Source organism: Macaca fascicularis, chromosome 20, assembly GCF_037993035.2.
Source record: "Macaca fascicularis isolate 582-1 chromosome 20, T2T-MFA8v1.1".
Classification (NCBI taxonomy): domain Eukaryota; kingdom Metazoa; phylum Chordata; class Mammalia; order Primates; family Cercopithecidae; genus Macaca; species Macaca fascicularis.
Window position 1 is genome coordinate 17,279,951 of NC_088394.1, and position 24,156 is coordinate 17,304,106.

A 24,156-nucleotide genomic window follows, 5' to 3' on the forward strand; every position below is an offset into this window, starting at 1 on the left:
ATTTCATATAATGCAATTTGTTCTTTGCAAGAGTCTTTCCGCCCTGGTTTTTTTTGTGCTGGGTAACACATTCGAATTCTTAAACACTGCTTTGAACTTGAAGCATCCTTGCTCTGAAAATTTTGTTGGCTTTGCATTGCTTACCCCCAGCTACAACAAAATGATATTCAAAGCTCTTCAAATGTGCTCGCACCTTAGGCCTCCAGCTTTCATAACCAGGTTCTTTTTGTGAGTCCTAGTCTAGCAAGAAACATTGGTTTTTCCTTCTTTGGCTTCTCTTCCTTTTCTTTCCTCCTCCTTTCTCTCCTTTCTTCCCTTTTTTGCCTTTCTTCCCTGCATGTCCTCCTTCCTCGTCTCACCCCCTCACTCTCTCCATCCCTCCCTCATATTCATTCAGCAAGGCTTCCAGCCATCATGGATGCCTACTTCTGAGATTACCAACCCTAGCTGCAAAAGGGATGTGCTTGGGAAATTTTCTGGGTTTTGTTTTTGTTTTTGTTTTTGTTTTCCTTAGGGTGCCTGGGCTTCAATCTCCCCACTCCATCCTTCTCAGATATTCCTATTTGTTTGATGGAGGGTCAGCAGCAGAATGTTTTTAAAATTCTCTTGTGATTCTAAAGTGCAGCTGGAATTGAGAACCTCAGGTCTATGTTTATCAGGCATTGGACTCATTTCTTTCCTCATGAACTTTATTGTATAGATTATACAGGAGTGGCCGGGTGCAGTGGCTTGTACCTGTAATCCCAGCACTTTGGGAGGCCGAGGTGGGTGGATCACCTGAGGTCAGGAGTTCGAGACCAGCCTGGCCAACATGGTGAAACCCCTTCTCTACTAAAAATACAAAAGATCAACCTAGCATGGTGGTGGGTGCCTGTAATCCTGGGAAGCTGAGGCAGGAGAATCACCTGAACCTGAGAGGCAGAGGTTACAGTGAGCTGAGATCTTGCCGCTGCACTCCAGCATGGGCAACAGAGTGAGATTCTGTCTCAAAACAAAATAAAACAAAAACTTATACAGCCGTGGTTTTCAAGGTGAGAGAAGCAATGTTACTCACCTACCCAGGGGAATGTTTGGGCTATATCCAGAGGCATTTTTGCTTGTCACTGCTGGGGGAGGGTGTGCTACTAGCATCTAGGGGACAGAAGCCAGAGATGATGCTAGACATCCTACAATGCACAGGATAGACCCCCTACACACCCCACATTCCCCCCATACAAAACAGGAAATGACCTGGTCCAAAATGTCAATGGAGCCATCATTGAGAAACATTGTTGTAGAGGAAAGCATCATAATGAAATAATCACAAAAATATTTATTCACTCACTGCAATAAAAGCAATAAAGAAAAATATAGGGTGACAGTGTATGTGCTTCACAGGTAAATTTGAACTCCCCGGGGTGAAATCGCCTTCCCTATGGGGGTATCTGCAAGAAGGGCATCAATTAATCCCCCTGCAAAGGGACCGGGGATGGGAGGAGCATTTCTGGTGGTCTCCATGGTGAATCTGAAGCTTTCAAGAATTCGTAGAACTTAGAGAAGAGCAGATGGGCTGGCGTGCCAAGGAAGGGAGGATGCTGGAGAATAATTTTAATCTTGATCATCAGAGCAATGGGAAACTCACTGAGAAGCAGGGAGGGAATAATTCTCACCAAATTTGCATTTGTCAAATATCCATCTGGTGAGCAAGTGGAAATTGGATTGGCGTAGAGCAAGGGTGGATGTCCCAGAAATTGGGAGCGACATTAGACTCTGCTGGTGGTGACAAAGCTGGGGAGAAATAGATGCAAGAGATATTTAGGGATAAGTTCGATCATCTCTGCATACCTCATACTTGTCAGCCTCTAAACGTTTGATGACACCATTCTTTTTTTTTTTTTTTTGAGATGGTGTCTCACTCAGTCACCCAGGCTGGAGTGCAGTGGTGTGATCTCGGCTCACTGCAACCTCTGCCTCCCAGGTTCAGGTGATTCTCCTGCCTCAGCCTCCCCATTAGCTGGGATTACAAGCATGTGCCACCTCGCCTGGCTAATTTTTGTATTTTTAGTAGAGGAGGGGTTTCACCATGTTGATCAGGCTGGTCTCGAGCTCCTGACCTCGTGCTTCACCCACTTCAGCCTTCCAAAGTGATGGGATTACAGGCATGAGTCACTGTGCCCGGCCTGATGACACCATTCTTTAACTGGAACTACTCTCCCTATTTCAAACCCTCACCATTCTCTAAGCGCCACACGAAGTTAATACCACCAGAAACTTCCTTGGTGACCAGCCAGTATCACAGCCTTTGAAATCCTGGGGTTCTCTGTCCCCTTGGAACAATCTCTTTCTTGTGATGTGTAATTTGTATATATTGGCTTTATCTTCCCTACAAAATGGTAAGATGCTTGACCACTGAAGTCTATCTTACTCATTTCTTTTGCCCTCCCTCCCCCTCACATACACGTAGCACTTTGAACACATTTTTCTAGATATTTAGTCAAGTACTGATTGGTGACATCAACCAGAAACCTGCTCAGACTAACTTAAAACAAGGGTTTCTTTGAAGCAGGGCTGGGACATGGCAGATGTTCCTCTTGTTTGCCTGCCAGCATTCGTTCTCTGCTAACAGCATCCAGCTGTCCCCTTTGACGGCTTGGTAGGGCCTCACTCACTCCCCAGTGAGTTCTAAGGGTGGATTGACTGGAGGACCGTAGCGTCTTGGTTCATAGGTAGATAGATGATCCAAACCATCCAATGAGCGTCAGCCTCCCAGTTTTCCTAAACCTACTTGGAACATGGGGTGTTTTCTCCATTGCTGTTGCAAAGCCAGAACTTCTGGGAGCTTTTGGTGAGCCCCCTACTTGGAGAATGAAGCCAACTCAGAGAAAAGCAAGCAGAAGAGATGGAGGAGAACCGTGAGGACATGGTCTGGGTACCTGCAGCCATTTGTGCCTGGTGTTTGTAGCTCTGTCAGTCGTTCAACTCCGTTGGGACTTAACTAGTTTGAATTATGTGGATTCTTTTGGCACTTGGAACCAAAAGCAACCCAACAAATACTGTAGCAGCCTTCAGAATTCAGGGGCAGGAATTTCAGCCACATCTCCCAGGAGCCTGGAATTGGGAATTCGGAGGCCAGGAGCACATGGCTATCTTAGGGGTGCGTCTCCTTCTACTTTTCTGCTTGCACGTCTGCTTTTCTCTCTCTCTCTGCATATCGACCATGTCTGGTTGAGCGGGGCAAGCCTCAGAATTGTCTGTTTTCTCAGTCAAGTGCCCAGCGGCAACTGTGTAGAGCTCCTGGACCATATTCTGCATCCCCAAGTGATGCCTTGCTTCTCCCAACTCAGATTTCAATTTTGTTTCTATCCTTGGTCATCTTATGGGCAAGAAGTAGAATCAAAAGGCTCGTTACACACTCAGCAGGCTCTATGGAAGCTCTTTCAGAGATGGGTTGTGGGGCCAAGCCCACAAAGTGATGAACATGCCAGTTACATAACTGACTCCTATTCACCATTAATAAGTACAGATGGAAATCATACGGAGTGGCACCTGCTTCAACTTCAGAGCTCCAGCCAAGCCTCTTGTGGGAAGAGAACACCAGGTAACCATTCCTGCAAAAGGGAGAGCTGTGTTCAGACACTTTTTTTTTTCTTTTGAGACAGATCAGTCTGTCACCCAAGCTGGAGTACTATGCCGTGGTCTCTGCTCACTGCAATCTCCACCTCCTGGGTTCAAGCGATTCTCCCGCCTCAGCCTCCTGAGTAGCTGGGACTACAGGTGCATGCCACCACACCTGGCTAATTTTTGTATTTTTAGTAGAGACGGGGTTTCACTTTGTTGACCAGGCTGGTCCCTAACTCCTGACCTCATGATCCGCCCGCCTCGGCCTCCCAAATGCTGGGATGAGCCACCATGCCTGGTCCTCTGACACTTTTATTATTTTCTGTGGGCTGAAATTATGACTCCATAGTAAAATCTAATTACATCTTCCCTTTGCCTTCTCTGAGATACACAGCATAAAGTCTCTCCCCCATCCATCTGTGGACATCAGCACCCCAAGCCAAGTAGGATTTCTCATCACGGTGCTTTGACCAGGGTCTATAGACCTGTCCACATCCTTCCTGTTGGAAACGCGGTTTCACTTTGCTCCTGGCCCTTGCCACCATGCAGTCCTCCCTGCCATTCAGCGGGGGAGGGGGGGAGAGGGCTGCTCAGTTTCATTATCTAAAAGGAGAGCTAATAATTATACCTATATTGCAATGGGCTTAATTAGAAAATTATTTGGAGCCCTGGGCATATGGTAGCCCCTCCGTAAATGTAAACACCCTACCCCTACATCCCTTTTCTTACTAATACTTCATGATTCTACCTTGATTTGACCGATCGTTGGGAACATTGTTGGGGTTTAGCAGGGACAAAATGTGATGCCAGGGTTTTATTCTCCTTTTGCATGGAGAACTTTGCTTGCCTTCTTTTTCCTTTGTCCCTGGAGGCTCTCTGGGGGTCTAGCACATACGGACCAAATTTTTCTTTCCCAGTCTGCTTCAAAGACTGCCAAAGAATCTCGATGGAGGGATAGAGGACCCGGGATAAATTGCTAGTCTCTAAAGTCAATACCTGTTCAGAGGCTTCCCTGAAAGTGAATGATTACTGGTGGGGCTAGCTTGCCGAAATGGGCTGATGAATTGGGGCCCATACAGTCACAATAAAGATTGCAATGCTGTTAGGAGACCAGATTAGATTTTTCTGGACTTCAATAGGCTGCAGTCGTCTTGTTATGTCACTTTGTTTATTGTTTTGGGATCTGACTTATTTTCTCAGTGCGGGTACATTCAAAATAACTGCTGTGACCATTCAAATCATCGGGGTAGAAGACATTTAATCCCCCTGGTGTTCCCCCATTAATTAGCAGCTGCCCTAGGGGGATGGTTACCTAGTATTATTCAGGAATGCTTTATCATGGTGGGAATTTCCCACCCAGTAAATTGCTAATGAAAATGTCATTTTCCTGCTGAGTTTACCTGACATTTATCTTTCCACTGCTATTAGAGATAGAATTGCTGTCAGATTTACTACAAGAAAAAATGGAATTGATTTTTAATTAGGATTTCTAGAACGAAAGGTTAAAGATGGGTTAAAGAAATGGAGCTGTGGTTTTCCCTTAAGTATCCCCAAGATTGCTGGCCACTGCTTAGTATAGTTAGAGGCCAGAGCTGTCATTTTCAGTAAGCATGCCTCACAGTTAACCCTTCTTACTTTCGTCTGGGACAAGAACGTGGACAAATGCCTGCCCGTCCCTGACTCCATCCCTTTTGCAAGCCAGGAGTGTCCGAGTGTCAAAATAGAACAGATTGCTTTGGTTTGTGTAACAAGGGTCGCTAACATTGCAATCTTACCTTCGCAGGCGACTCAGGGAATACGCTGATAACCTCAGGCAGACATTTCATATACAGGCAATTATAGGGAGATAGATTAGGGTGTCCAGAAGAATCATAACTTCCCTTTGCCTGATTTATAAGCCATATCCTTATTTTTTCATAATACCATTTATAATATCAGCACCATCTAGACAGCTGTCTATGGAAGTTGGTTTCTCCAAAGCATATGCTGGTGGCCTGACTGGCATAGGACACAGTTTGCTGGAGGCAAACTCCTTGGAAGAACCTATCTAAGGAGAGGTTATGAGCTCAGGTTCTGGGGTCAGGCTTGGGTCTGAGTCCCAGCTCTACCGCTCATAAGCTGTGTGATAGTGGGCAAGTGGCTCACCCTCTCTGAGCTCTCATTTCCTCTTCGTAAATACAGGCTAACAATGGTTCGTTGCCAGCAGCAAATGAACTGAATCCTGTAAACGGATTAAAACCAGACCTGACATATAGCACTCAGTAAATACTAATTATCAATAGAAGGGCAGATTATGGGGGACTCTGCTCATGATTTATTCACCCAAATGTGTGTCAGTTTGTGTGATATTATTAGACACCCACCCCTAATACTACCTTCAGCTATAGACTCAATTATATTGATTGTGGTAGGGAAAGGTATTTTCACTGCCTGTTCTTCTGTCTTGCTTTCTTGTCCACATGGTCGGTATCTGCCTTTCCTTTCTCACGCTGGCGTTCCATCTGCATGAAACCTGGGCTCCCCATTATCCCTTCCCTTAGTCCCCAGCCTAGGACATTGAAGGCGAGAGATGGAAGAAGACAAAGAAGATCCACCATCCTCAGCATCACGAGTTGGAAAGTACTGATGTCCTGGCACAGCAGGAGTACCAGAAGGGTCTCTGAGCAGCCCTTTAGCTTGCTTCCCATAGGCAGCCACCACTTGCCCCTCCAGTAAGTTCTTTATACCTTAAAAGAGGTTATTGAAAGGAAAGACATAAGTGTCTCAAAGTGGTATTTTGATACTAAAGGATGTCTTAAAATAGCAACCTTACGTTTTCCGCTGGGGCAGAAAGGAGAGCGAGAACATGAAGCCTGGAAAAGCCAGAATGATCACGGAGCATTATCTTCCCTTGATGGGTAAGAGCGCTGTCTGCAAGAAGCAGCCGTGCACTTCAACTGATGGGCTCCTGCGGGAAGAAAGGAGCCTCCTGATTATGTGAAGGTGGGAAAAGCCCTCTCTAAGGACGGCAGCGGTGACACCCAGCTGGCTGCAGTCCATTTAGGCTGGAGTTCGAGGATAAGGAGGATAGGTCTGCGTTGTTCCTTTGCAAGCCTGACCTGAGACCCAGAAGACAATCAACTGATTGGCCGTAAGTGACCAGGTGACAGCTGCTTCCTTGTTCACGAGCCTCTTCTTCTGTATGCTGTGTCTTTTCAGACACCTATGCTGAGCTCCACCAAAGCATCCCTGACTCACAAGCCTTCAAGGCCAATGCACACAACACAGGTTCTCTGGGGGATACTGAGGATATGTGTTCCAGGGTGCACCCCCTCGTAAGCAACTTAAAAATCCATGCTAGGCGGGGCGTGGCAGCTCACACCTATAATCCCAGTACTTTGGGAGGCTGAGGCAGGTGGATCACTTGAGCCCAGGGGTTCAAGACAAGTGTGGGCAACAAAGTGAGACCCCTGTCTCTACCAAAAAATAAAAAAATAAAAATAGGCCGGGCACAGTGGCTCACGCCTGTAATCCCAGCACTTTGGGAGACTGAGGCAGGCAGATCACCTGAGGTCAGGAGTTCAAGACCAGCCTGGCCAACATGGTGAAACCCCATCTCTACAAGAATATAAAAATTAGCCAGGTATGGTGGTAGGTGCCTGTAATCCCAGCTACTTGGGAGGCCGAGGCAGGAGAATTACTTAAACCCAGGATGCAGAGGTTGCAGGAGCCGAGATCATGCCACTGCATTCCAGCCTAGGTGACAGAGTGAGACTCCATCTCAAAAAAAAAAAAAAAAACGAAACAGCTGGGTATAGCAGTGTATGCCTGTGGTCCTAGCTACACAGGAGGCTGAGGCAGGAGAACTGCTTGAGCCCAGGAAGCTGTGGCTGCAGTGAGCCAAGATTGCACATTGTACTCCAGCCTGGGTGGCTGTGTAAGACCCTATCTAAAAATAAATAAATAAATAAATTCCATGCTAGTCATGTCTGTTCTCCACATCCCAACTCCATGGGCTTCTTGGTCTTTCCTTCTGCATCAAGGATCAGCACACTTTTTCTTAAATGGCCATACATGATAAATACTTTAGTTTTTGCAAGCCAAGAGCCAAAATTTAAGAAAGTAGGTAGGTACCCAAGCCGGGCACAGGAGCTCACACCTGGAATCCCAGCACTTTGGGAGGCCAAGGTGGGCAGATCACCTGAGGTCAGGAGTTCAAGACAAGTCTGGCCAACATGGTAAAACCCTATCTCTACTAAAAATACAGAAAATTAGCCAGGCGTGTAGTACATGCCTGTAGTCCCAGCTACTTAGGAGGCTGAGGCAGAAGAATTGCTTGAACCCAGGAGGTAGAGGTTGCAGTGAGCCAAGATCATGCTACTGCACTTCAGCCTGGGTGACAGAGTGAGACCTTATCTCAAAAAAAAAAAAAAAAAAAAAAAAAAAAGGAAATTATATACTCATATGACCATCTAAAATGTAATAATTTTTTTTTTTTAATGTAAAAACTGTTCAAAGTTCCAGGGTGTTACAAAAAGAGCTGGATTGAGCCAGTGGACTACAGCTTGCCAACGTCAGTCCTACATAATCCTCAAAGTTCTGACTCTCCATTTTGCCCTGATATATACAAAGCACTCAGATCCTTCAGCTATGGCCCAGTTTGTATCCTTGAGCCCAACCCAGTTCACAAAAACAGACAGATGCCACAACAAGCTCTTCAGGGGTTCTCAACGGTTAACAGAGGCAAAGTTGCTTGAAAATGATCAGGATTATGGATAGCTATTGTTTTTCTTGTCGTAGGAGGGAAGATTAGGGACACTGGTGGAAAGGGACCGGCATCTCAGGGTTTCTGCTCATGAGTCAGTGAAATGAGGTCATGTTTCAGAGTAATGGTAATGCCTCTTGGTCTGTTCTGAGGGGAAGTGGTCCGATGATTTGTGGAAGAGAATGAAACCCGTTACTGCTATATCCATGTTTATGTCCAGCTCCACTGCAAGGTATGTACCTCCATCAGGTAAGATAAGGCGACTTAATGCTGGGCTTATTTTTCTTCAGAGACCTTCCAAGACAAATCACCCAGCTACCAAACTACACCGAAGCCTGGATTTCTTTAGACACAGCTGTCAGCAGCAACTCAGTTATCGTTTCTTTATTCATTTGTTCAACAAACATTTATTAGACATTGACCATCTTCAGAGATAAAATATGCAGCTAATAAATAGAGCTCTCATCTAGATAGGGAGAGAAATTGCATAAATGGACAAATACAAAACAGTCTCATGAGTGTGGAGATAAACATCTACTCCGACTAAAATGGGACTGTATGGGAGCGATACCTCTCTAGACTGAGAAGGATAAGAAGACTTTTTTATTTTTTATTTTTTTGAGACAGATTCTCACTCTGTCACTCAGGCTAGAGTGCAGTGGCACAATCTGAGCTCACTGCAACCTCCGCCTCCCAGATTCCAGCAATTCTTCTGCCTCAGTCTCCTGAGTAGCTGGGATTACGGGTGCACGCCACCACACCTAGCTAATTTTCGTATTTTAATACAGATGGGGTTTCACCATGTTTGCCAGGCTGGTCTCGAACTCCTGACCTCAGGTGATCTGCCCGCCTCAGCCTCCCAAAGTGCTGGAATTATAGGCGTGAGCCACCATGCCCAACCAGGAAGACTTTCAAAAAAGGGGCAATTAGTATAGGTAGCCCAAAAGGCAGGGATGGGGAGAGGTATTCTGGACAAAGGCTAGAAGGTAAAAGTCCCAGGAGAACCCAGTATGTAAGAGGATTAAAAGTGGGATAGAAGGAATATTTGGAGGGAATGCATCTGTGTGTGTGTGTGTGTGTGTGTGTGTGTGTGTGTGTGTGTGTGTGTGTTGGGTTGGGCACAATACTGGAGTAATAGCAGAAAATTAGGCTGACCAGCTAGGCAGCAGGAAGAAAATGAAAGGCCATCTCTCCTTTTCTTAGTGTTCAGTGTTTATGCTTAAACCAATGGGAAGCCATTAGGAAACAAACACAAGAATGATGTGCTCAGATTTGTGTTTTTAAGAAATGAAAAATGCACAAGTCCTGTTGCTCCATTATGGCCCCAGGGTCTCTAGAAAGAACTTCAGACTCCTGAGCCTGCATTTCAAGTCCCTTTGCAAACTAGCCCTCCTTGGCCTTTCGTGTTTTCCTTGTTTTGGAGAAAATAGATGGAAAATATTAAAAAATGTAAAACCATTCATCACTCAAGGGTGTTACAAAAGGAGCTGGATCGGGCCACTGGACTATAGCTTGCCAACTTCTGTGCTACATAATCCTCAAAGGTTTCTTTTATTTTTTTGAAACGGGGTCTCACTCTTTCACCCAGGCTAGAGTGCAGTGGTGCAATCTTGGCTCGCTGCAACCTCTGTCTTCCAGGTTCAATCTATTCTCCAGCCTCAGCCTCCTGAGTAGCTTGGGATTACAGGTGTGCACTACCACACCCAGCTAATTTTTGTATTTTTAGTAGAGATGGCATTTTGCCATGTTACCAGGCTGGTCTCAAACTCCTGACCTCAGGTGATCCGCCCACCTCAGCCTCCCAAAGTGCTGGGATTACAGGTGTGAGCCACTGTGCCCAGCCTCAAAGTTCTGACTCCCCATTTTGCCCCGATATATACAAAGCACTCAGATCCTTCAGCTCTGCCTCAGTTTGTATCCTCAAGCCTGTGCATGCTCCTCTGCCATGCACCCCAAACACCAGTCATTCTGGACCATTTACTTTTTCCCTCAGCAGGTCATTCATTTTTGTCTTAGTTATCTATTACTGCGTTACAAATGCCCCAAAGCTTAGTAGCTTAAAACACCAATATTTATTATCTCACTCAGTTTCCAAGCATCAGGAATCCAAGAGTGGTTTAGCTGGGTGGCTGTGGCTCAGGGTTTCACATGAGATTGCAGTTAAGACATCAGCCAGCTGGGGATGTCACTTATCTGAAGGTTCAGCTGAGGACCAAGACTGGAGGCTCTACTCTCATGACAGTTTACTCCATAGCAATGGACTGGGTAGCTTGGCTCCTCACTGGCTGTAAAAGAGGCCTCAGTTCCTCACCATGCAGAGCTTTAGGTCTGTTTATGTATTCTCATGATGTGGTAGTTAACTTCCCCTAGAACCAGCAATTCAAGAGAGAGGACAAAGAGGAGGCCAAAATGCCTCTTATGGCCTAATCGTACATGTACCTTTGGTGTCTGCCATATTCCATTTGTTAGAAGCAGGTCACTAAGTTCTCCCCATACTCAAGAGAAGAGGAATTGGGCTCCAACTCTTTTGTGGACATATTTTATAAACATACATACTTAAGAGTGTTGATGCTCATTTGCCTAAGCCAGTGGTTTTCAACTGGGGGCAATTTTGCCCTTTTCCCCTCAACAACACCTGAAGACATTTTTGACTGTTCCAAGTGGAGTAGACTGTGCTACTGGCATCCAGTGACTAACGGCCAGGGGATGTTGCCAAACATCCTACAATGCACAGGGTGGCCCCTTGCCCCCAGCAAAGAATGATCCAGCCCAAAGTATCAATGATACTGATGCTGAGAAGCCCTGGTCTAAGCTGCTAGTAGCTGTGTGACTTTGGGGAAATGAATTACTCTTTCTAAACTTAGTTCCCTCAGTTGTAAAATGAGGATACCATATAATCTACCTGCTAGAAAATAAGATAAAGCATGTAAAGCACTTAGACAGTCATTCAAAGGAGTACCTACTCTGTGCTAGGCTGTGTCTATGCTAGATACAGGGGACTTGGAAATGAACTAGGCAGGCACAGGCGCTGACCTCAGAACATTTTGCATTTGGAGAATTAATCATAGCATCAGTCTGAGTTTTCAGTTTAATTTACCATTCTTAGGTCATTGTTCCATTTGCCTGTGAAAGTCACAAAAACAACAAGTCTGGCCTACCTCAGCGTTTAGCAGCGTGCTTGGTACTAACAAGATAATCAATGCTGGTTGAATTGAATTTTACCTGCGCATTCCTTAAAATGAATACTTTTTGTGTCATTTTGAGGCTCTCAAGATTGTACAATGTACAGTCTGTTTAGTGACAGCTTTCAATTTTGCTAAAAGGATTTGGGGAAGAGCACTCTATTCAATGTATTCTTCAATTGTGAGATAAGTCCTAATGTGAGAAATGTTATAATTTGAAAAACAAATATGCATAGTAAAATTTAAGAAATATAGTAACACCATTTGATTGTGTCTTAGGCTACTAATTTTGAGCAAAAGAAGCCAGCATTCCAATTCCTCTATTGTTTTCCCACAGATATGGCTTTAGTATCAATGTATTAGTTTTCTATTGCTGCTGCAGCCAATTACTTCCACTTAAGTGGCTCAAACAACACAAATGTATTAACCTGATAGTCATGAAGCTTAGAAGTCCAGTAAAAATCTTACTAGGTTAAAGGCAAGGTGTTGACAGGGCTGCTGTCCCTCTGAAGGCTTTGGGGAATAATGTTTCCTGGCCTTCTCCAGCTGCTAGAGGCCACCAGCATTCTTTGGCTTGTGGACCCATCCTCCTTCCAGCAATGGAAAGTCAAGTTCTTTGCACATTGCATCACCCTGACCTGCCATAATCTCGTCTCCATCTGACTTGCCTCTTCTGTCTCCTTCTACTTTTAAGGATCCTTGTGATTACATCAGACCCATCTGAATAATCTCTGTTTTCAGGTCAGCCAATTAGCAATTTAATTTTACCTGCAACTTTAATTCCCACTTTTCCATGCCACCCAATGTATTCTCAGATTCTAGGGATTCAAACTTGGACATCTTTAAGATGGGGTGGTGGGGAGGACATTGTTCTGCCTACCGTGGCCTGTGATAGCAAAGGAACCACAATATCCCACTAGACTTGTAAGGTAATCCAAAATACATCTTGTAACATAGGAAAGGTTGAAGAAGAGTTATGTTATCCAGCTGGAAGGATGAATTCCAGACACTGCTTTGAAATGGTAAGATCCAGAGATACTGTATTTCCATGCTTCCTGTCACTGGGTGAAGTGAGACTCAATCACTTTCTACATAAGCAAGTGGAACCTGTAAACCTCAGTTTGTCTACTCCACCATTCCAACATAATGTTGCTCAGTGCCGTGAAACATGACTCTTCAAAAGTCTATTATGATGTGACAAGCTGGGTGGTTTATGACACAAATATTGTATTTTACACACTTCATTTGCAGTTAAATTATTGAACATCTGACAACACAGGCCATGTTCTGCTTCTTAGTGCAAATCAATTAGAGGGGTTTTTTTTTGTTTTTTTTGTTTTTTTTTTTTTTTGGTTGTTGCTGTTAAATTAGGGCTTTAACATTTCCAGATGTGAAGAGTGAATTTATTCTACGATGATTAAAAATCATTTTGTAATGAGATTTGAATGAATAGGGAGTTATTGGAAAAGCCAGGCCTAACATTCAGCTTCTGAAAGAACAACCCCAGTGCTCCCATTTTGATGGTATTTTCTGTTGTGCCACTTGGCTGTTTCATAATAAATGAAATTAAAGGTCAGAGGGGAAAGACCAATGAGAATTGAGACCAGGAAGATAAGTCTCCAGAAAGATTGTAATTTTCATTTTCATTCTGAGATAGATCAAGCTTTGCATTTTTAAAACCTTGGCCTGTCCCATCCTCTCAGTGATTAGACTGTTTATTGCCTACAACAGAGGTCATGACGTTGAGGTCCATTCGGGCTAGGCAGTTAATGGGAATGAGAGAAATGGGCTTAGTGTATTAGGGAGGGGTGGGGACTGTGGAAAATTGGAGAGCATATGCCCTGTCTAAATGTGTAGCTGCTACTCAGCTCCAGTGGATTTTTCTGAAAGGGAATGGGAGCCCAGCCTTAGCAAATTTCCCAACTTTTCACAAGAAACCAAAATTTTGGATTTCTATATAAAATCTTCAGATTTCAAAATATAGGCTATTAATACAGAATTAGAAAAATAAAACTACTCGGGTTAAAGAAAACATGTATACAGTCCCAATGTAGCCCAGAGGCCATTCATTTGAGATTGATTTCTAGGCTCCAGTGTTGCCAAACACACTGTACACAGAAGGTCTTCCAATGCTACAAACTTTGAAGGAAGCAATACCATCTGAGGGTGGTACCATGAGGTATGGTTGGCAGAATAGACTCTTAAACAGTTTATAAACAGAAATGCCTACTTCTGCATCTACTAATGGTTAATGACCTTAGGCAAATTACTTAACATCTCTGTCTCCATATGGGTTTCTTCTTCCTATAAAATGTGAATACTATCTATCTCATAAGGTTATTGTGAAGATGTAAAATCACTTTCTGTTTGATTCCAGTGGCTACTAGATATAGGAAATGCTTGTGGTGGTGTTAAAAGAAATTAAGGCAACTGATATTCAGAGTTGAGATGACTTTGCCCAAGGTCAAATAGTAAATGTGTTTCTGGACATTGCCGGGTTACTGGTGAAAGTGTCAATGACTATCTCATAATTGGTATAAAAGTGGGGAAAAAATGAGGTTCATGAGTTGGGTGCTAAGATGTTCAAAGCTTATTTCATTAATACTTGATAAATACGCCACACGAATACAGAGAGATGACATGCACTTCTGACTCAGTGGGCTGGCTTATTTTCTCGTCGCTGGAGCTTGGAGCAAGATTAAAAACACAATCATGTCACTTCAATGGCTCCCTACTGCCCTTGGGCTGAATCCTGATTATTTCATATAGCTTTAGGGTTCTCCATGTCTGGTCTTTCCCTAACGCTTCCTGCCTTACATTATTTGTCCTAACCCTACTGATCTCTCTCCATTCCAGAATGTATCATGTCCTCCATTACTTTTGCAAATTGCATGTTATTCCCTCTGCCTGAAACCCTTTCATTTTAATTGATTGTTTATTGGATCTCAGGAGCATAAGTTGAGCTAATCAAATTTCCTAGCCTATGGTACATCATATATGGTCAATTATTGTCTTGTTTTACTATTCATATATTTTTTCCTCTATATACCTAGTCCCCAGTTCCATTTCTCTTCCTAGGGGAAGGGAAATGTGTTAGACATGCATTTGTAAATATTATAAAATATGCAGATTTACTTTGATGGTGAGTGTTTTTAATGAACATAAATAGCACTGTGTCGGAAGCCCCATTTTGAGGCTTTCTTCATTCAGCATTGTTTGATGATCTATCCAAATTGCTTTCTATGTAATTTGCTTTCTACAAAATTGCTTGTGACTTCCTCGTGCTGTCTGATTTTCTATAATGTGCGTCTATCACATTTTACTTAGCCAATCCTCTAATGATGGACACCTGAGTTGCCTGCAACTTCTTGATGCTACAAAGAAAGCTGATGCCCTAAACTCATCCTTTTATGAGTATGTGAACATTCCCCTAGGATTTATACCTAGGAGAGAGATTAATAGGCAATAAGGCACACACATACTTAAGTTGACCAAGACTCACCAGATAACTTTTCCAAATAGTGTTACCAGTTTACACTCGCACAAGGAAGGAAGGAGAGCTTACAGCTCATGCTTCTTGGCATTTACCATCTTTCTAATGTTTGGTCATTCTGACGGGTAGGAAGTAGTACCTTGTTGTTTTAATTTGCATTTCTCTGGTTATTAAAGAGGTTCAGCATCTCTTCATAGGTCATAGAGCCATTTAGGTTTCTCCATAACTGAATCATCTGATGACGATTTTTTTTGCATCTTTCCATTGGGTTTACTCTGTTTTCTTCCTAATTTAGAGGAGTTCTTTGTATATTCTAGACAGATATCCCTTGTTGCTTCTGGATGTTGTAGATGTCAAGTAGGGACTGCCATGTGCAGACCTTCCTTTACTTTGCCTGGCTAATTTCAACTCATTCTTTGGCATCAGCCTAGATATCCTTTCCTCTGTGAAGCATTGGACAAGCTCCCTGGATTCTATTACCCATCTTCGGTATATCCTTACTGGCATCTGTACTTTGCCTGTTATAGTATCTGTCATATCATCTGTTTGAGCCCCACTTTCCCCAGCGCGATTTTGGACTCCCTGAGGCTATCACATCTTGCTCAATGTAACATCTCCAGTTCCTATTTCAGGGCTTAGAATAAAGAATTGGAATAAATATTTCTTGAAACAATGAGAAGTAAATTAATTTATTAAATACTTCTTATGCACTGGACCACCTGACATATGTGCATTATAGGGAACAATCTATTCAACCAGCCCAAGGAGTATGCAAGACAGGAGCTGTTATCCGTATTTTACAGATGAGAAGACAGAGATGAAGTGTGGAATGTGCAGAAGGAGGGATAGGTGACCACAAACAAAAGCTGGTTCCCTCACTCATTCTACATATAAACCCCATAGCCCAAGCTACCAAATTAGAGTTTTAAGAGTTCTTGCTGAAAGACATGGAATCAACCAAATGCTCATCAGTGATAGACTAGATAAAGAAAATGTGGTACATATACACCATGGAATACTATGCAGCCATAAAAAGGAGTGAGATCACATCCCTTGCAGGAACATGGATGAAGCTGGAAGCCATTATCCTCAGCATACTAATGGAGGAACAGAAAACCAAACACTGCATGTTCTCACTTAAAAGTATGAGCTGAACAGTGAGAACACGTGGACACAGGGAGGGGAGCAACGTACACTGGGGCCTTTTGCAGTGGGGAGGTGGGAGAGGGGCGGCATTAGGAAAAAGAGCTAAAGGATGCTGGGCTTAATACCTAGGTGACGGGTTGATAGGTGCAACAAACCACCATGGCACATGTTTACCTAGGTAACAAACCTACACGTCCTGCACATGCATGCACTCTGGAACTTAAAAAAATTACATTTAATTTATTTTAAAGTTCTTGCCAAAAGCATAATCAGCATAATCATTTATTTGCCCTCAAATGTTTCTTTTATTCTTAACATGGCTACAGGAATCTGATGTTCTCTGCTCCTGCCTCTCCAGCCTCATCTCCCCCACCTCCTTCTCTTTCTGAGTTTCAGGAGCACCAATTTTCCTACAGTTCCTCAAATGCTCCTGCCTCTCTTCAGAGGAATACTTCTCAGCCTTCAATGCAAATATCAATCACCTAGGGATCTTGTTAAAAATTGAGATTCTTCATTAGAAAAAGGCAAAGCAAAACCACAATGAGATGCCATCTCACACTAGTCAGAAAAGCTATTATTAAAAAGTGAAAAAACAGCAAATGGTGGCGAGGCTACAGAGAAAAGGGAATGCTTGTACACTGTTGGTGGGAACGTAAGTTAATTCAGCCACCATGGAAAGCAGTTTGAAGATTGCTCAAAGAACTTAAAATAGAACTACCATTTGACCCAGCAATCCCATTACTAGTTATATACTCAAAGGAATATAAATCGTTCTACAGAAAAGACACATGCATTTCCATGTTCATAGCAGCACTATTCATAATAGCAAAGACGTAGAATCTACGTAGGTGCCCTTCAATGGGGGATTGGATAAAGAAAATATGGTACATATACACCATGGAATACTACATAGTATATGGTACATATACACCATGGACATATACACCATATATGTACATATACACCATGGTATACATATATACCATGTACATATACACCATAGTGTATGGTACATATACACCATGGAATACTACACAGTCATAAAGAAGAATGAAATATCTTTTGCAGCAACATGGATATAGCTGGAGCACATTATCCTAAGCCAATTAATGCAAGGACAGAAAACCAAACACTACATGTTCTCACTTACAAGTGGGAGCTAAAAATTGGGTACACATGGACATAAAGATGGCAACAGTAGACACTGGGAACTACTAGAGAGGGGAGAGGAGGGCAAGGGTTGAAAAACTTAGGTACTGTGGTCACTACCTGGGTGATGAAATCATTTATACCACAAATCTCAGAATCATCCAATATATTCCTATATAACAAACCTGCACATGTTCTCTCTGAATCTAAAATAAAATTGAAAGTATTTTTTAAAAATTTTAAGATTTTAGGCCAGGTGTGGTGGCTCATGCCTGTAATCCCAGCACTTTGGGAGGCCCAGGCGGGCAGATTACCTGAGGTCCGGAGTTTGAGACCAGCTTGGACAACATGGTGAAACCCCGTCTCTACTAAAAATACAAAAATTAGCTGGGCATGGTGACACACACCTATCATCCCAGCTACTCGGGAGTCTAAGGCAGGAGAATCGCTTGAACCTGGGAGGTGGAGGCTGCAGTGAGCCAGGATTGCACCACTGCAGTCCAGCCTGGGTGACACAGTGAGACTCCACAAAAAAAAAAAAAAAAAAAAAAAAATATTACATCTGAGACAGGGCTTGAGCATCTGGCACTTGTAACAAGTTCCCAGACATTGCTGATGCTGCTGGTCTGCAGATCCCCCTGGGCACCCAGGGTTTAGAACACTCCTCCCTCAACCCTCCCCTCCCTACTAACTGCTCATGCTTCTGAGCTCAGCTTAAATATCACTATATCAAGGAACTCTTCCCTAACCCAGAGTGGACTAGAAATGGGTCCTCATTTCACTTCCTCCTTGCTTTTTGAAGCTCCTAACACCATCATATCCATGAGTCACTGGATGAATTCTTTAATATCTATCTGTGTCCTCAACTAAAATATAAGGTCCATGAAGGAAAGAGCTTCAGTCAGATTTGCCAGTGTAATCCCTGTACCTGACCCTGATGTGTCCATAGAGGAACTCAGTATGTGTTGAATGAAAGGAGGACAGAATGGGGATGACTGTCCGAACATATTTGATTTAGAGACCCCATGTGATATGGTTTGGCTGTGTCCCCACCCAAACCTCATCTTGAGTTGTACTCCCATAATTCCCACGTGTTGTGGGAGGGACCCAGTGGGAGATGATTGAATCATGGGGGCAGTTTCCCCCATACTGTTCTTGTGGTAGTGAATAAGTCTCAGGAGAGCTGATGGTTTTATAAGGGGTTTCCTCTTTTGCTTGGCTCTCATTTTTCTCTCTTGCTGCTGCCATGTAAAACGTGCCTTTCGCCTTCCACCATGATTGTTAGGCCTCCCCAGCCATGTGGAACTGTGAGTCCATTAAACCTCTTTTTCTTTATCAATTGCCCAGTATGTTTTTATCAATAGCATGAAAACAGACTAATACGCCCAGGACAATGGACTTTTAACCTCTTTGGTGCCACAGATCCCTTTGAGAATTTGAGGGAAGCTATCCCCAGAAAATCTTGCCCCGGAACATTGGAACCTATAAACAAAATGTTACCTAACCATTTCAGGAGGTGAAGAATCGCTGCCTTCTGTAACTATAATTATAATGCATCTCCTCCTTCCACAAGCACCAGGAACTCACGAGGTCTTCCCTTCCTCCTTTTCATTTCAGTGTCATCTGTTGTCAGTTGCAAGGGGGCAGGGACTCTTAGTAGTTAGCAGCAATTTCACCTCTAACTCACTCGCTGCACAGGCAGCGGCAAAGAGCAGGTAAATGTGGCCTGAACGAGGCAGGGGTGTATGTGTTGATGGGAAGGGACTCAGCCCTGCAAAATGAACAAACCAACCAGCTATCCCTAAATGAATCAAGACTTGACATGAGCTAGCCCATGAAACTGGTCTGATCTTTAATTCAGAGGCTCTGGCAAAAGAATCCGATCACAAAACATGTCAGAAACCTACCTCTCTTACCATCATTTCTGTGTCCCTATGTCTCGAGACAGACATGTCTCGTTTTACAGACTTCTGTGAACTGTAGTGACAGAGGCACCTGCTTTCACACCCTGCTCAACAAATGTTATTGCTTTTCAGATCTATGGGCAAGAGAGTTAACTGTCCTGTACCTCAGCTTCCTCAGCTGTGAAATGGGTCCCAGGAGAGTATCCACTGTAGCCTGTGCATATATTTTCAGTCTTGAAATAGCAACTTCCATTTTCATTGTTCTTGATTTTTAAACGAAATTTTCTCCACCCCCATTTTACAAGCCCACCTATAAAACAGCCAGCTTAGAGGGGCTTGATTTGCCCTTTTAGACTGATTATCTAATCGTCCCGCTCATTTCTCTCCTCTCAGGCTTCTGGGGATATAGTACATTAAAGTCTGTTATTGGCACAGCTATTTATTTGGAACCAGGGACATTTTATTCTTTCCCAACTTGTACAAACCTGGACTTGGCTTCCATCACAGCCAGACCTAGAAATTATAATGCATTACCAGGTGGGTATTCATTTCCTGGTATTATTCTAAGAGACTTCTGGGGCTCAAGAGATTTTAAGCAGTGAATTTGAGGAAGACACCCCGTAGGTTGCAGTAAAAGCCTATGTAGGTAATACTTAAGGGTTTTTTTTTTAAGCCTTTATATTCTTTTAGAGGTTCAATTATTTACCGTGCTAGCTTCAGGTGGAGAGTAATTTGAATATCACCCTCTGTGAGGGAAGGGTGGAGGAGAGGAAGGCAGCTGTTTGCAAATCACACAAGCCAGCCTTGGCTTTGGTAAATGCCACCAAGATGCAGAAATGTAGGCTTGCATTGTATTCCCTGTTATAGTTATTAATTGTTTTCAAAAATTTACACAGATAATACATCCCTGTTGTTAGAGGTGATATGCAGAATTCAAAGCCAGATTGGTAGGGGGTCTAAGCCTTAGGCTGGAGTTGGAATCTGGAGACCACTGGGAAGCCAAGGTATTAACCCTTTATTTGCTAGACCATGGTGATGCCTGGAGTACGCGGTTGAGCCTAGGGAAGGGCCTAGAATAATCAGAATAGTGGGGGACAGTCTTTACCAGCTGGTATGAAAATGCTTTAGTATTCTGACAATGACTAGAGCCCCAAGGTTGCCTAACTGTAGGCTATCAGCTGTATTAGCTGCACCCTTTCAATAGTAAGAGTATAATGATGAAGCTTACCAGGTATAGCTCTAAGTGCTTTACATGATGAACTCATCTAATTGCCTCAGTAATTTTCTCAGTTGACAGATGAGGAAACCGTGGCACAGAGAGGTTCATTAGCTTGCAGAGCTAACAAGTGCTGAAGGAGAGAATTGAATCCAAGTAGGCTGACCTTAGAACCTTCATTCTCAATACCATGAACTAAGCTAAGCTAAGTCTGTTACTCTGTACTTTTGAATTGTGGGTTATTTTTTGCATTTTACTTACTATCATATCACTGCTGTTCTTCCATGACAGTACCCATAGATCTGACTTATTCCTCTAAATGACTACATCAGTTATCTCAAATATTTATCCTATTTTATTAACGCTTGTTGCTTTTAATTTATTCTAAATATTTGTTGAGAATGTCTCCATTCTCTGTCTCTGTCTCCATCTCTCTCTGTCCCCATCTCTGTCCCTCTCTCTCTCTCTCTCTCTCTCTGAGTCTGCCCCTGCTCCCTCTTGCTTTTCCTTTCCTTTTCTCTCCTTGGAAGGGGACACCATAAACAATGCTACAAGACGCATACATGTCCTTGTACAAATAAACCTCTGTATAGCTTTTATTTCTCCTATACATGCTTCAAAAAAGGGAATTGCTGGCTTAATGATAAGAATCTTTTGAATGTTAATACATATTGCATTAATTATGTTGCAAAATAAGTTTGCAGTTTCAGCCATTTGTTGCCGTGATGGCCATTTCTCCACATCTATCAGGTTCCAGCCCAAACTGAGGTCCGAGGGGAGTTGGTGGACAGGTGGTGGGTAGTGGAAAGAACACTCGAGTTGGGGGGAGCTTTAGGCAGGTGAGAGATGGCTTTATTATGCGCCCCCCTCTCCCAGTGCTAGTGAGGTATTTATACACCTCATGAACAAAAGTGACTCAGAGGCAGGTGACGAGCTCTCCCATAACATGGCTGCATAGCTGTGATTATGTAATGCACGGGATTGTGAGCCTGCACTCCAATCCCACTGTGCCATGCTGTGCCGGATGTTTACCTTGGCCTACTCTTGACTACAGCATGGCCATTTCCCTTACAACATCCTCACCAACACTGGAGGTTATTAATTTTTTAAACATTTTGCCACACTAATGGGGGAAAAATGGTGCCATATAGGTGCCTTAATTTCTATTTTTCCACTGATCAGTGGATTGAGGTAAGTGTTTTCATGGCTTCCCGTTAATGTATTACTGGGTCATATATTTTCTCCAATTTTAAGCTGGGTTATCTTCTTCCTTCAGTTTGTAGGAACCATTTAGTTATTAGGAATATTAACAGTTTGAGCACCATATGTCCTGCAGATGTTCCATCCCAGTCTGTCATTGTCTTTTGTTTTTATTTGGTCTTTGGTCAAACAGATTTTTTTTTTTTTTTTTTTTTTTTTTTTTTTTTTTTTTTTTGAGACCGAGTTTTGCTCTTGTTACAGAGGCTGGAGTGCAATGACAGGATCTTGGCTCACCGCAACCTCCACCTCCCTGGTTCAAGCGATTTTCCTGCCTCAGCCTCCCGAGTAGCTGGGATTACAGGCGCCTGCCACCACACACAGTTAATTTTGTATTTTTAATGGAGACAGGGTTTCTCCATGTGGGTCAGGCTGGTCTCGAACTCCCGACCTCAGGTGGTCCACCCGTCTCGGCCTCCCAAAGTGCTGGGATTACAGGCGTGAGCCACCATGCCTGGCCAGTCAAACAGATCTTAAAATACATTGTAATCAGTTTTTCTTTCCTTCTTTCTTTCTCTTTCTCTCTTTCTCTTTCTCTCTCTCTTTTTTCTTTCTTTCTTCTTTCCTTTCTCCTGTCTTTTCTTTCTTTCCTTTTATTTTCTTTCTCTTCCTTCCTACTTCTTTTTTCTTTTTCTTTTTTTGTTTCCTTCTGTCTTTTTTTTTTTTTTTTTTTTTTGAGACAGGGTGTCACTCTGTCAGGCAGCCTGGAATGTAGTGGCATGATCCTGGCTCACTGCAGCCTTGACCTCCCAGGCTCAGGTGATCCTCTCACCTCAGCCTCCCAAGTAGCTGGGACTATAGGTGTGCCCCACCACACCTGGCTAATTTTTGTATTTTTAATAGAGATGGGGTTTCACCATTTTGGCCAGGCTGGTCTCAAACTCCTGGACTCAAGTTATCGGCCTGTCTCAGCCTAGCAAAATTACAGGCGTGAGCCACCATGCCCAACCTGTTTGTAATTAGTTTGTGAACCATTTATTTCATAGCTTCTGGACTTTATGTCTAGGTTAGGAAGGTCTTCCCCCATCCTGGTCCTTTAAGATCTGTTCAACCAAAGACCATATAAAAATAACTCTTTATGTATATAGCATCTTATTTTATTTCCTATTTCTTGTATACATTTACATATTTGATCTATTCAGAATTGATTTTTGTATCTGATTGATGTACAAATCCATGTTTTCCTCCCAGTGGAGAGCCAAATGGACCAATTCTGTTGACTAATTAAACCATAGCCTTCCCCATGGGTGGAGATACTACAGCTGGCTGTGAGTACAGAATAATAGAACTGAGTTCCTTCTAAGAAAGTCAGAGTCACAGCATGACAAAGGCTTCCTGATTGACTCTTCCCTCTTTGACCACATGGGTCTCTAGGGAAGACACTTTTTACAGCCGCCACCTCCTCTTAAAAAAAAAAAAAAAAAAAAAAAAAAAAAAAAAAAAAAAAAGCAGGCAGTGTCCAAACAGAGAACTAAAGAAAAGGAGGCAGCGTCAGCTCAACAAAAAGGATGCGCTATCCACCCCCCGAAATACGCACAGTTTGGTCCAGATCATGAAGGCTGGGCCCTTGAGCTGGCCTCTGCTAAGGAGAAAGCCCGAAAATCAAATCACATCCTGGATCGCACACCAACCTGGTGAAGGGCAGCAACATCCCCGCAGAGCTTGATTTATGCAGTCAGTTCCTGAATGCTGTTTGAAATATGCATTGACAGCTAAAAACTCACACGCAAATAAGCTGGCAGCGTCCTCTGCTTTACGTGGGAACTAATATAAGCAAAAACTTTGGTGACTTACTTCTAGACACATCTCAGCATGCAAATATGTGTATAAAAGTTTAGCCAAAGGCTAAAAGTGCTTGGTATATGCCAACTGAACTAGAAAGCTGGAAAACTAGTCTAGCCACTTCTTTTCCTCTTTTATTTCTTGCCTTCTCTTTTCTCCTTCCTTGCTTCCTCCCTCCATCCCTTTCTTCTTTTCTTCCTCCCTGCGTTTTTCCCGTCCTCTGTCTGCTTCCTCTTCTCCTTCTCCATCTCTCTCCATTTGTGAGATGATACCAAGATGATCCCACAGAGGGACTCATCTCCAAGGCAGAATGTCCGCATCCTGGCCTGTGTTTGATCAACGCTTGAAGTGGCTGTAAATACTCTCGCTTCTCATTTAAATTTGTATCGATCTCCCAAATGGGAAACAGGCAACCAAAATAAATTATATAAATAGAGTTAATCAGGATGGAGCTAGTGCACTAGAGGAATCTGGTGCTGGCACGACGGATTTTGCTGATGTGGAAAAGCTGCCAGATGAAATATGTATGCTTTGGAGAGAGGAAAATAAACAAAAGCCAGTCCCTGAGAAGTCAGAATTACTGAGAAGTGAACCAGGGTCTCCTTCAGCAGAATTGTTCTGGCAAGACCCAGAGGTGGGAACACATGGTTCATTAACAGCTGCCTCCTTCTTAGAAACAGGTTGCA

The 24,156-nt window shown here is 43.2% G+C and overlaps 1 long non-coding RNA gene across 1 annotated transcript; it reads right to left on the reverse strand.

The window, feature by feature from the left end:
- Nucleotides 1–1,290: 1,290 nt before the first annotated feature.
- On the reverse strand, nucleotides 1,291–23,766 carry LOC141409291 (uncharacterized). Its single transcript, XR_012429119.1, has 2 exons — nucleotides 23,320–23,766; nucleotides 1,291–3,587 (listed from the first exon to the last, which is right to left on the reverse strand). It is a non-coding gene; the product is annotated as an uncharacterized lncRNA (long non-coding RNA).
- Nucleotides 23,767–24,156: the final 390 nt, after the last annotated feature.